This window comes from Podarcis liolepis, assembly GCF_965112155.1.
Source record: "Podarcis liolepis genome assembly, chromosome: 12".
NCBI lineage: Eukaryota > Metazoa > Chordata > Lepidosauria > Squamata > Lacertidae > Podarcis > Podarcis liolepis.
In genome coordinates, this window is record NC_139563.1 from 5,069,788 (window position 1) to 5,082,452 (window position 12,665).

Consider the following 12,665-nt stretch of genomic DNA (forward strand, 5'->3'; position numbering starts at 1 on the left):
ACTGCCTCCCTGGTCTCTTACTGGCTGGGGTGAGAGTGTAGCAAGGCAACATTTGAAATTGAAATACTTTATTGTCACTTGTACAACCCACAACCGTCAAAGTAGTGTGCAAGATACAAAGCAATAAAATTATTCAAAGGAGAAATGAACAACAATAAAAATAACAATAGATTAAAACGTCCATCAACTTTCTAAACACCCAGAGAGGCTTGTCTAAAGGATGTTTTTAGCAGGCACCAAAAAGTGCATAGTGAAGGCGCCTTCCAGATTTCAAGTGGCAGGGAGTTTCAAAGTTTAGCTGAAAGATAGAGTTGTTATTTCTTCATATTTATCCATTCTTAATTTGCGTCGACATGCAATTCATTCGTATGTAGCTAATCTGCCCATATCATCAATCCATGTGCTCAATGGAATCTTTTTGCAGCTCTTCCAATTCATCAAAACAAGTTTTTTTGCTTCTAATATAGCACGGTACATCCATTATTATTTTTTACCCCTTGTAATCTCCCACGTTTCTGGAATATAATTTAGAATTAAATTCAATTCCCCTAAATAACAATTTTTTTTGTTACCTTTGCTATAAATATCCTCACCTCGCTTCCTTCTAGAACAAATCTGGAAGGAATATTTAAGCGATAAGGCAGATAGTGGTGGGAAGTAGGGGGAGGAGAGAGAGGTGGGGAAATATTGTTAAAAAGCTGTAGTCATAGGTATATATATAAAAAAGTAAAAAGTTAGAGTTGTTACACATGCGGAGATAGAAAATATGGATAGACCAGTGGTCTGACTTGATGCAAAGCAGTTTTTATGTCCTTCTGAAGCCAGCAGTGTCTTTTATTCCTTATTCCCCCATCAAGGCCCCAACCCAACTGTCAGCCCACAACGTTCATGTGATGGGGAAACTCTGAGGTTCCAACGGCTGAAGAGGTGGTTTCATGATGTTCCTCTCCACCCTGGAGCAGGACTTCCTTCCAACCTGAGGATAGGTGACAGCCCTGAAACTTCTCCCCGTCTTCTCATTCTCTCTAGGTCGCCATGCCCAAATCCAGACCCAACAAGTTGCGCAGCTTCTGGCTGCTGGTGCTGCTGGTGGGCTTGGTGGTGTGGGGGGCTGTAGCCCTACAGGAAGACTCAGCTCCAAGAAGCTCCATCTTGAGGGAAGGAGATGGAGGCCCCGAGGATGCAGGCAACCAGGAGATACAGGTGGGTGCTGAGATATTGTACAAGGACCTCTTGCAGAAAAGGTCCATCTCACCAGAGTGGTGCATGTTCTGGTTATCTCCCTCTTGGACTACTGCAATGCGCTCTACGCATTTTAAGGTGACCCGGAAACTACAACTAATCCAGAATGCGGCAGCCAGACTGGGGACTGGGAGCGGTGGCCGAGACCACATAACACCAGTCTTGAAAGACCTACATTGGCTCCCAGTACGTTTCTGAGCACAATTCAAAGTGTTGGTGCTGACTTTTAAAGCCCTAAATGGCCTCGGCCCAGTATACCTGAAGGAATAATAATAATAATAATAATAATAATAATAATAATAATACCCGCCCATCTGGCTGGGCTTCCCTAGCTACTCTGGGCGGCTTCCAACAAAATATTAAAATACAGTAATGCATCAAACATTAAAAGCTTCCCTAAACAGGGCTGCCTTCAGATCTCTTCTAAAAGTCTGGTAGTTGTTGTTCTCTTTGACATCTGGTGGGAGGGCGTTCCACAGGGCGGGTGCCACTACTGAGAAGGCCCTGTGCCTGGTTCCCTGTAACTTGGCTTCTCGCAGTGAGGGAACCACCAGAATGCCCTCGGTGCTGGACCTCAGTGTGCGGGCAGAACGATGGGGGTGGAGACGCTCCTTCAGTATAATAATATGCTCAGAATTTTTGTGTGTGTGTTTGGTTGTGGGTATAGGAGGGGTAGTAAAGGTAAAGGTGCCCCTGACCATAAGGTCCAGTCGCAGACGACTCTGGGGTTGCGCGCTCATCTCGCTCTATAGTCCGAGGGAGCTGGAGTTTGTCCGCAGACAGCTTCCGGGCCATGTGGCCAGCAGGACTAAGCCGCTTCTGGCGAACCAGAGCAGCGCACAGAAATGCCATTTACCTTCCCGCTGGAGTGGTACCTATTTATCTACTTGCACTTGACATGCTTTTGAACTGCTAGGTGGGCAGGAGCAGGGACTGAGCAACGGGAGCTCAACCCGTCGCAGGGATTCGAACCACCGACCTTCCGATTGGCAAGCCCTAGGCTCAGTGGTTTAGACCACAGCGCCACCCGTGTCCCACATAGGGGTAGTGGTAACTCCCAACTCCTACCCCCTGACTCTGCCATGCTCATTCTCCCATGGACCTTTTTTCCGCAGAGAGTGAGGGCAAGGAGGTCCAGTAGATGGAGATGGTTTGCCTGCGCTTTCGTCAGATGGGTGAACGGCCGGAGGATTGTCACAATTCGTCCAGGATGCTTCGGCGCCTTGAGAGGCCGCTAAAAGTCTCGAGGCGATCTGAAAAGGAAGCGTTAACAGCATCAAAGCACCCCTGTCGCCCGGTGGTCTTCTGGGAAATTCACAAACAGGTGGAACCAGCTTTGCAAGAACCCGATGACGCCACAACGTCCCTGTGCTGTTGTCTTTCGGGGGAAACAAAGGCTTGTTTTAGCCGCCAGCCAAGAACACCCCTCTTTTCCCAGACCTTTGGCTAATTAAACAATCGATAGCCTTGCAAACTGTGTGTGTGCATGTGAGGTTATTTATTGGGGGGGGGGGCTGCTGTCTTCGAGAAATAGTACACAGCAGTGGCGTAGCGTGGGTTGCCAGCACCCGGGGCAAGGCAAGTAATTTCCACCCCCTAACCCGTGGATTTGCGCCCCTAACCCCCAGATGTTGCACCCGGTGCGGCCGGCCCCCCCTGCACCCCCCCGCTGGTACACAGTAGTCTTCAAGGGAGGCTGTGCAGAACATGTAACCCTAAGACAGTGTCTCCTTGCTCCTCTCATAGCTTCTACAAGCTTGGTTCCAAATAAGTCAGTCATTCATGGCCAGGGCCGGATTTCGGTTTGATGCGGCCCTCAGCTACTGAAGGTGATGGGGCCCTTGAGATGTCCAGCTGTCCTTTGTCAACAACAAATTGTCGCTGTTTTTTGTGTTGAATATATGCTATATGGGACGCGGGTGGCGCTGTGGGTTAAACCACAGAGCCTAGGACTTGCCGATCAGAAGGTCGGCGGTTCGAATCCCCGTGACTAGGTGAGCTCCCATTGCTCGGTCCCTGCTCCTGCCAACCTAGCAGTTCAAAAGCACGTCAAAGTGCAAGTAGATAAAGAGGTAATGCTTCGGCAGGACGTAAATGGCGTTTCTGTGCGCTGCTCTGGTTCGCCAGAAGCGGCTTAGTCTTGCTGGCCACATGACCCAGAAGCTGTACGCCAGCTCCCTCGGCTAATAAAGCGAGATGAGTGCAGCAACCCCAGAGTCGGTCACTACTGGACCTAATGGTCAGGGGTCCCTTTACCTTTACCTTTTATATTCTATATAGTAATTTTTGGACCAAATAAGTATCTCAAGCCATTTGCACATAACAAAAATATGTATTTTAGCAAAGCAATTGTTACAACCAGTCCATGTAGAATGTAGGCACCCTATACAGTGGTACCTCAGGTTACAGACGCTTCAGGTTACAGACGCTTCAGGTTGCAGACTCCGCTAACCCGGAAATAGTACCTCGAGTTAAGAACTTTGCTTCAGGATAAGAACAGAAATTGGGTGGTGGCGGCGCAGCGGCGACGGGAGGCCCCTATAGCTAAAGTGGTACCTCAGGTTAAGAACAGTTTCAGGTTAAGAACGGACCTCCAAAACGAATAAAGTTCTTAACCTGAGGTACCACTGTATATAGAAATGAGCAAACCAGTGATATTTGAAGGATCAGGCTAGCAGGCGGGGCCCATTCCTTACACAACACAAAACACTGTTGCTGTATGTAGGTTTTATTTTATTTGCTTTATATTTTGGAAATGTACATCCAGGTTTTTTTCCCTTTAAATTTTTGGGGCCCCCAAGAGAATGTGGCCCTAAGCTATAGCTATAGCAGGGTATCAATAAATTATTATCATTATCATTATCATTATCATTATCATTATCATTATCATTATCATTATCATTATCATTATCATTATCATCATTATCATTATCATTATCATTATCATCATTATCATCATCATCATCATCATCATCATCATCATCATCTCACAGGGCCACCTGCATTCCCATAAGATGCAGCCTAAGCATTCCTAGGCTTCCAGAGTGTTGAGAGCACTGTACAGGCCAAGCAAATATTTTAGCCTTGCCTTTCGCTGATTTAAGTCGTTGGGTCAACTTTCCCACTTCATTTATTTATTTTTTAAAGAAACATGCCATTTACTGATTTTCACAGGAGAAGAATAAAAACGAACAAAGCAAAACTTTTTCTTCTTTTCATTCCGCCATGGCTGTTTGCCGCAGCTCACAGTCCCAAATGAATCCACATCTAAAGTTCTGCCAGGATGGAGGCGATATATTTGCCAGGATGATATCAAATTCCGCAAAGCCTTTTGCCAGATCTGAGCTTCACATATCACTTTCCTGGCGATGGAAGTCGATACAACCGGAGAGTCTCATTTTTGCAACTCTCTTTCTCCTCTTGCGGCCTGAAAACCCTTCCTTGCCAGCTCTATTTTAAAACAACGACAACCTTGTCTTGTTCGATGCGACGGGAGGCTCTTGGGAAATATCTCCTGCTGCGATGCCCTGTGGAAGGGGCCTTTCTGCTGCCTGTTTCTCTCAGGGTAAGAGGGTGGGCTTCAGGTCTTGGGAAATAGGACAGCGGCCACAAACCTCCCTTTGTGAGGCCTGCCAGAAAGCCCTTGCCATGAGATCACCTGCTCAGGTAAGCTCCGCCTTCTGGGCAAGAGAAACAGCAAACACCCTCAAGAGCTCCTTGCAAAATCTCGGTCCCTCCGAATGTAGGAGATGAAGGGAATTTACCTCCACCTCCTGATTCTCGGGGTCTTGGCTGCAGCCGCCGTGGCGAGGCCAAGCCAGCAAGGAGCGATGGCAAAGGAAGGAGCGGACATTGTACAAAGACAGGACAGAGGGATGGTACAAGGGGATGCAAGGCAGCTGCTAGCTATGGTAAGTCCAGACCCTACAAGTCTCTCTATTTTCCAGGGACAGGCTTGGATTTAAAGAAGTTCCTGATTTGATCCCAGAAGGTTCGGCTTTTCCTTAGGATGTCCCTATTTTCATTGAAGAAATGATGGAGGCCATGTGACCTTGGAGCCAAGGAGATAAGTAACCTTTAGGTAAAGGTAAAGGGACCTCTGACCATTAGGTCCAGTCGTGGCCGACTCTGGGGTTGCGGCGCTCATCTCGCTTTACTGGCCGAGGGAGCCGGTGTACAGCTTCTGGGTCATGTGGCCAGCATGACTAAGCCGCTTCTGGTGAACCAGAGCAGCGCACGGAAACGCCGTTTACCTTCCCGCCAGAATGGTACCTCTTTATCTACTTGCACTTTGATGTGCTTTCGAACTGCTAGGTTGGCAGGAGCAGGGACCGAGCAACGGGAGCTCACCCCGTCACGGGGATTCGAACCGCCGACCTTCTAATTGGCAAGTTCTAGGCTCTGTGGTTTAACCCACAGCGCCACCTGCGTCCCTCTAAAGTAACCTTTAGAAGACATTTAAAGGGACGTTTCTTAATGCTCAATGTTTTATTATGTTTTCCCCCCAAATTTTTAAAATTGATCTTCCAGATTTTTCACACAGCAAAAAAGAAAAAAAAGAGAGAAAACACATAACAAAGACAATAAACTAAACACATAAGAAAATTATTACTTCAGATACCTAAATCTCTTAACATTGGTAACTGACTTCCTCGAATCCCCTCTATCTGAATTTCATTATATCACCTGTATTACAGTTCTCCAATTTCATATTTCTAATAATATTAACTCCTTTCATTAACTAACCTCTTCTCCTTTATTCTTCTTCTAATCATTAATATTTACTACCACATATTCTTATGCTACCCCTAAGCCTATTTATTACTTCCAAGAATTTTCTATTTACCTTATATTGCAAAATGTTTTATTATGTTTTTATATATGCTGGAAGCCACCCAGAGTGGCTGGGGCAACTCAGGCAGATGGCTGGGATATTATTATTATTATTATTATTATTATTATTATTATTATTATTATTAAGGACGTCCCTATTTTGATCAAAGAAATGTTGGAAGGTATGTAAGTCAAAGTGCCTCTTTCTGTCCTTCCCTCCCTGACAACGAGGAATCAGAGGCAACGTAATGGATGTTTCTCAAAGATTAACATCCTGATGCAGCAAAAGAGACCATTGTTCTAGGTCATGTTCTCAGGATATTATCTGGATTGCTATTGCAGTCTTGTTCGGATGCTAATTCTGGTTATATTGTAAACCGCCTTGTGATCTTCAGATGAAGGGCAGTCTAGAAATTTAAGTACTAATAATGGATTTGGAGAGTGACTCACGAAATGAAGAATGCACAAGAATGAATATCACAAGATGGAATTTATCAAACTCTAGCCTTGCTTGTTTAAAACTTTTTTTTTAATTTTTAAATCTCTTGCAATGGTACTGACCTTGCTTGCTTTTAAAGTAGTTTTCTTTTTTGCAGTAACTGTAGGGTTTCTAAGTCTCTGTGTTTTTAAGTTATAGTGAACCTGCTACAGCAATTTCTGATTTTTAAGGATCGAGTAATGGTGTAGAACACTAATTCATAATCACTCTAATCGTATTATGAAAAGTGTAACATTGTGTAGCCTTTTTGTATAAAAATTAGACAAATAGAAATGGTCCAATTAGTTTCCTTTTTAATATGCTTAAAATAAGCAGGTGGATCTATTTCATGTTTTTGATCAAAAACTTATCTGGAGATGTCTGGGTAGGGGCCAGTAAGAAATGTTGTATGGAACCTTGTATTGGACAGTTTACTAGTTGCCTTTTATCCAAAGTTATTGTAGCCTGCTGTGATACAGATGCTTCATGAGAACAGTTATACAAATGGTTCAAAATTAAAGTAAACTTTTAAATTAAAAAAGAAAAGAAATTTGAGTAATAATAATTCACAGTGGCGAAAGATAGAAGGGCTTATTATTACCTACTGTGGAAGAACGGTTATTGAAATTATTGGATTTGGCTGAGGTGACAAAACTGATGTGTTTACTTAGAGAAAAATCCTTGTTGACATATATTAATGAGTGGAAACTCCTTATGGACTTTCTGCCCCAAAGTGAACCTGTGATATCTGGCTTTGAGGACTGAAAAAAGTTCGGTTTATGGAAAGTTCGGTTTATGGAAACCTGGAAGTGAGTGTTCCAGTTTGCAAATGTTCTTTGGAACCCGAATGTCCGACGCAGCTTCTGCGGCTTCCGATTGGCTGCAGGAGCTTCCTGCAGCCAATCGGAAGCTGCGCCTTGGTTTCTGAACGTTTTGGAAGTTGAATGGACTTCCGGAACAAATTCCGTTCTACTTCCGAGGTGCCGCTGTACTGCAAAGGGAAGTAGAAATGTATTAATATTGATTAACCTATAGCACTGACACGTTTACAAGGGGGTGAATGGTATACAATACGGCATGTTTCATTTAAATTCTGTTTTTTTGGCGTGTGTTTGTAATATATAAATATCAATAAAAACCATTTTGAAAACAGGGTGGCAGAAAATGAAAGGGCCCACTTCCACCATGTGGCCTCTGACAGGTTAGACATGGTAGAAGTTTATAAAATTATACTAGCAAGTTGAAAGTAGAGAGAGAAAATTTTCCTTCCCTCTCTCATAACTCAAATACATCCATTGAAGAGGAATGTTGGAATATTCAGAACCTATCAAAGACATAGCTGTCAATGTTTCCCCCTTTTAAAGGGAAATTCCCTTATTCTGAATAGAATTTGTTATGTACAGTGGTGCCTCGCAAGACGAAATTAATCCGTTCCGCGAGCCTCTTCGTCTAGCGGTTTTTTCGTCTTGCGAAGCAACCCTATTAGCAGCTTAGCGGATTAGCGCTATTAGCGGTTTAGCGGCTATTAAAGGCTTAGCAGCTATTAAAGGCTTAGCGGCTATTAAAGGCTTAGCGGATTAGCGGCTAAAAGGCTATTAGCGGCTTAGAAAAAGGGGGGAAAGGCAAAAAAAAATCGGAACACTTGCAAGATGTTTTCATCTTGCAAAGCAAGCCCATAGGGAAAATCGTCTTGCGAAGCAGCTCAAAAACGGAAAACCCTTTCGTCTAGCGGGTTTTCCGTCTTGCGAGGCATTTGTCTTGCGGGGCACCACTGTACTGAAGTTCTTACCCTGGGCCAGCAGGGGGATGTTGTAGATAGTTTTCACTCAGGTCCACTTATGCAAATAAGGGATCAAAAGTGATTGGATAGTTACAGAAAATGGTTACAGTTGCGTTGTAGTGGAGCTCTATATAAGCAGGCTGGCTGAACCCTTCAATTCAGTTCTGTTCTGGCCTGTGAATAAACAAGAGCTGTTTGAAGAATCGCTGTGTCGTCTGATATGTTCACCCACAACTTAACAGTATTCCTCGCAAGAAAAGGGAAAAGTTGACAGCTATGATGAAAGAGACAACTTCTCCAAGCAGCTGCGTAGCTAAACTACAGAAATCGAGGGAGATTTCTTTTCTTTTTTCTTTTTCTTTTTGTGTTTCATGTTTGTATTTTTGTATTTTGTGATTTTGTATTTTTCTGTTTTTGTACTTTTTTCTGATTTACTTTATTGATAAAACTTAATAAAATATTAAGTAAAAATAAAAAATAAACTACAGAAATCGAGTTCTAGTGTTCTGAGAGAGGAAGAAAGAACTTTCTTTGACTAAGTAATAACACCCTAAATCCCCTTCTTTTCATTTCCTCTCTCGATCCCAGGACCCGAGAGGGCAGCGGTCCGGGAAGGGGAAGAAGAGGAAGGGCTGGAGCACAGGATCCATTGCGATTCTGGGCTCCAACGTGGCCCAGGGGTTCAAAGGCTGAGGAGCCGTTCTCTTGCAGAAGAGAGGAACCGGTCGAGAGGCAGGAATCCATTATCCTGGATGTCTCCTCAAGGGCGAGAAGGTGACCTCAAGGAACTCGGCACACCTGTGGGACAGACATGGCCCAGCAGAAATGGATGGGGGGCTTGAGGAGGTGACACCCCCTTCTCCTGCCTCTCCAATTTTCCAGATGCCAATGTAATCTTTCCTAGTTCTCGTGGTGGCGGAGGAGAGATGTTTTCTATCAATAAATCTCCCGTAGAGAGTGAGCTCGCCTTGCCTCGTGGCTGTTTATTTGCACGCAGGTTGGAGCTTGAGGATGGAGGGCCAAGTCCTGGACCGGCTAACCCCCACCCCTGTGCTTTGTGTTGATGTTTAGTCATTTAGTCGTGTCCGCCTCTTCGTGACCCCATGGACCAGAGCACGCCAGGCACTCCTGTCTTCCACTGCCTCCCACAGTTTGGTCAAACTCATGCTGGTAGCTTCAAGAACACTGTCCAACCATCTCGTCCTCTGTCATCCCCTTCTCCTTGATCTTTCCCAAAATCAGGGTCGGTCTTTTCCAGGGAGTCTTCTCTTCTCCTGAGGTGGCCAAAGTCTTGGAGCCTCAGCTTCAGGATCTGTCCTTCCAGTGAGCACTCAGGGCTGATTTCCTTCAGAATGGAGAGGTTTGATCTTCTTTAAGTCCATGGGACTCTCAAGAGTCTCCTCCAGCACCAGAATTCAAAAGCATCCGTTCTTCTGCGATCAGCCTTCTTTATGGTCCAGCTCTCACTTCCATACATCACTACTGGGAAAACCAGAGACTGAACTATACGGACCTTTGTCAGCAAGGTGATGTCTCTGCTTTTTAAGATGCTGTGACTTTGCCACTAGATGTCACTAAGAGACCACGTTGCGGCTGATCTTTGAGAGCGACTGAGAGTCATAGAATTGTACAGTTGGAAGGGACCCTGAGGATTATGTAGTTAGTACAATGTGGAGCAGATCCTGGCAGCGATTTGGTAAGTTCTACTTGCAAGGTGTCCCAAGGGCAATTTGTAACACAGGCAGCCAACCCGTTTCCCAGCTCTCCAGCTCCACCAATTTAACTGATGTCCTCTTGAAGTTTAATCCTGCGTTTAATGACCAGGCTGAAGTGCACTTGTGATTAAATCTGTCTGGCCTGACTCTTCCCTAAGCACAGACTTCCCGAGCCAGTGCTATTTTTCTAGAAATATAACTCTATCTTAAACGCCTCTCTTGTTCTCTTAGAATAGCCAAAAGGGACGCAGGTGGCGTCGTGGGTTAAACCACAGAGCCTAGGACTTGCCGATCAGAAGGTTGGCGGTTTGAATCCCTGTGACGGACTGAGCTCCCGTTGCTCGGTCCCTGCTCCTGCCAACCTAGCAGTTCGAAAGCACGTCAAAGTGCAAGTAGATCAATAGGTACCACTCCGGTGGGAAGGTAAACGGTGTTTCCGTGCTCTGCTCTGGTTCACCAGAAGCGGCTTAGTCATGCTGGCCACATGACCCGGAAGCTGTACCCCGGCTCCCTCGGCCAATAAAGCGAGATGAGCGCCGCAACCCCATAGTTGGTCACGACTGGACCTAATGGTCAGGGGTCCCTTTAACTTAAGAGGAGACAAAACTGGCTGGGGGAAAACCCCCTGTCCATGCACTGATTAAGTAAGATGTGCATGTATTTTGCGGCCAACTACTGTACTTTTCTGTGTATAAGACTAGGTGTATTTTTTTATAAACTATGCTAAAAAGTGGGGGCTGTCTTATACGTGGATTGTGCATAGGGTGGACGTTTGATTGGTTGCAGCTGCGACTGCCAGCGGCTAGGGGGCATGTTATTGGTTGCTGCGTCAATAGCTGGTGTTGATTGGCTGATGCGGTGGCAATTGGGTGGGTGATTGACAGTTTCTGCCGGTGAGGGGACAGACGAGAGGCGGATTTAGAGACGCGTGCAGGTGAACGATTTCTGGCAACCCCCCCTGAAAAAGTTCAAAAACCCTGGGTAATCTCCCCCCAGAAAGCTCAACAACTCTGAGCCATCTCCCCCCATTTTCTTAAATTTGAGCCCCCCAAAATAGAGGGCGTCTTATACGTCGGGGCTTCTTATACATGGAAAAGTATGGTATTTTGTGCAAATGTCCAGGGCAGCTGTTTACCAGCTCCATCTGGTACACAGCTGAGACCCTATCTGCCTGCGGACTGCCTCGCCAGAGTGGCGAATGCTCTGGTTATCTGCAACGTGCTCTACGTGGGGCTACCTTTGAAGGTGACCCGGAAACTACAACAAATCCAGAACGCAGCAGCCAGACTGGTGACTGGGAGTGGCCGCCGAGACCATATAACACCGGTCTTGAAAGACCTACATTGGCTCCCAGTACGTTTCCGAGCACAATTCAAAGTGTTGGTGCTGACCTGTAAAGCCCTAAACGGCCTCGGTCCAGTAGACCTGAAGGAGCGTCTCCATCCCCATTGTTCTACCCGGACACTGAGGTCCAGCGCTGAGGGCCTTCTGGCGGTTCCCTCCCTGCGAGAAGCAAGGTTACAGGGAACCAGGCAGAGGGCCTTCTCGGTAGTGGCGCCCGCCCTGTGGAACGCGCTCCCACCAGATGTCAAAGAGAACAACAACTACCAGACTTTTAGAAGACATCTGAAGGCAGCCCTGTTTAGGGAAGCTTTTAATGTTTGATGTATGACAGTATTTTAATACTTTTTTGGAAGCCGCCCAGAGTGGCTGGGGAAGCCCAGCCAGATGGGCGGGGTATAATTAATAAATTATTATTATTATTATTATTATTATTATTATTATTATTATTATTATTAATGCTGCAGAAAAACTCTCGTGCACGAGGTGCAGCCAGCCCACAATAAAACACCCATCTGGAAGCTCTCTCTCTCTCAGCAAGGAAAAACATTTGTGAAAAATGTAGGGCACCATCCAATCAATACTTTCTAGGGCAAAAAAGAATGACTAGTGGGGTGCCACAGGGTTCTGTCTTGGGCCCGGTCTTATTCAAAATCTTTATCAACGACTTGGATGATGGACTCAAGGGCATCCTGATCAAATTTGCAGATGACACCAAACTGGGAGGGGTGGCTAACACCCCAGAGGACAGGATCACACTTCAAAACGACCTTGACAGATTAGAGAACTGGGCAAAAACAAACAAGATGAACTTTAACAGGGAGAAATGTAAAGTATTGCACTTGGGCAAAAAAAATGAGAGGCACAAATACAAGATGGGTGACACCTGGCTTGAGAGCAGTACATGTGAAAAGGATCTAGGAGTCTTGGTTGACCACAAACTTGACATGAGCCAACAGTGTGACGCGGCAGCTAAAAAAGCCAATGCAATTCTGGGCTGCATCAATAGGAGTATAGCATCTAGATCAAGGGAAGTAATAGTGCCACTGTATTCTGCTCTGGTCAGACCTCACCTGGAGTACTGTGTCCAGTTCTGGGCACCACAGTTCAAGAAGGACACTGACAAACTGGAACGTGTCCAGAGGAGGGCAACCAAAATGGTCAAAGGCCTGGAAACGATGCCTTATGAGGAACGGCTAAGGGAGCTGGGCATGTTTAGCCTGGAGAAGAGGAGGTTAAGGGGTGATATGATAGCCATGTTCAAATATAGAAAAGG

The 12,665-nt window shown here is 45.5% G+C and overlaps 2 long non-coding RNA genes across 2 annotated transcripts in view; both read left to right on the top strand.

Annotated features, from left to right (window-relative positions):
• Positions 1-12,665, top strand: part of LOC310689526 — a 326,670-nt gene that overhangs the window by 27,586 nt on the left and 286,419 nt on the right. The gene's annotated exons all lie outside the window — the stretch shown is intronic.
• Positions 4,904-9,294, top strand: LOC310690229. Its single transcript, XR_014518002.1, has 2 exons — positions 4,904-5,153; positions 8,922-9,294. It is a non-coding gene; the product is annotated as an uncharacterized lncRNA (long non-coding RNA).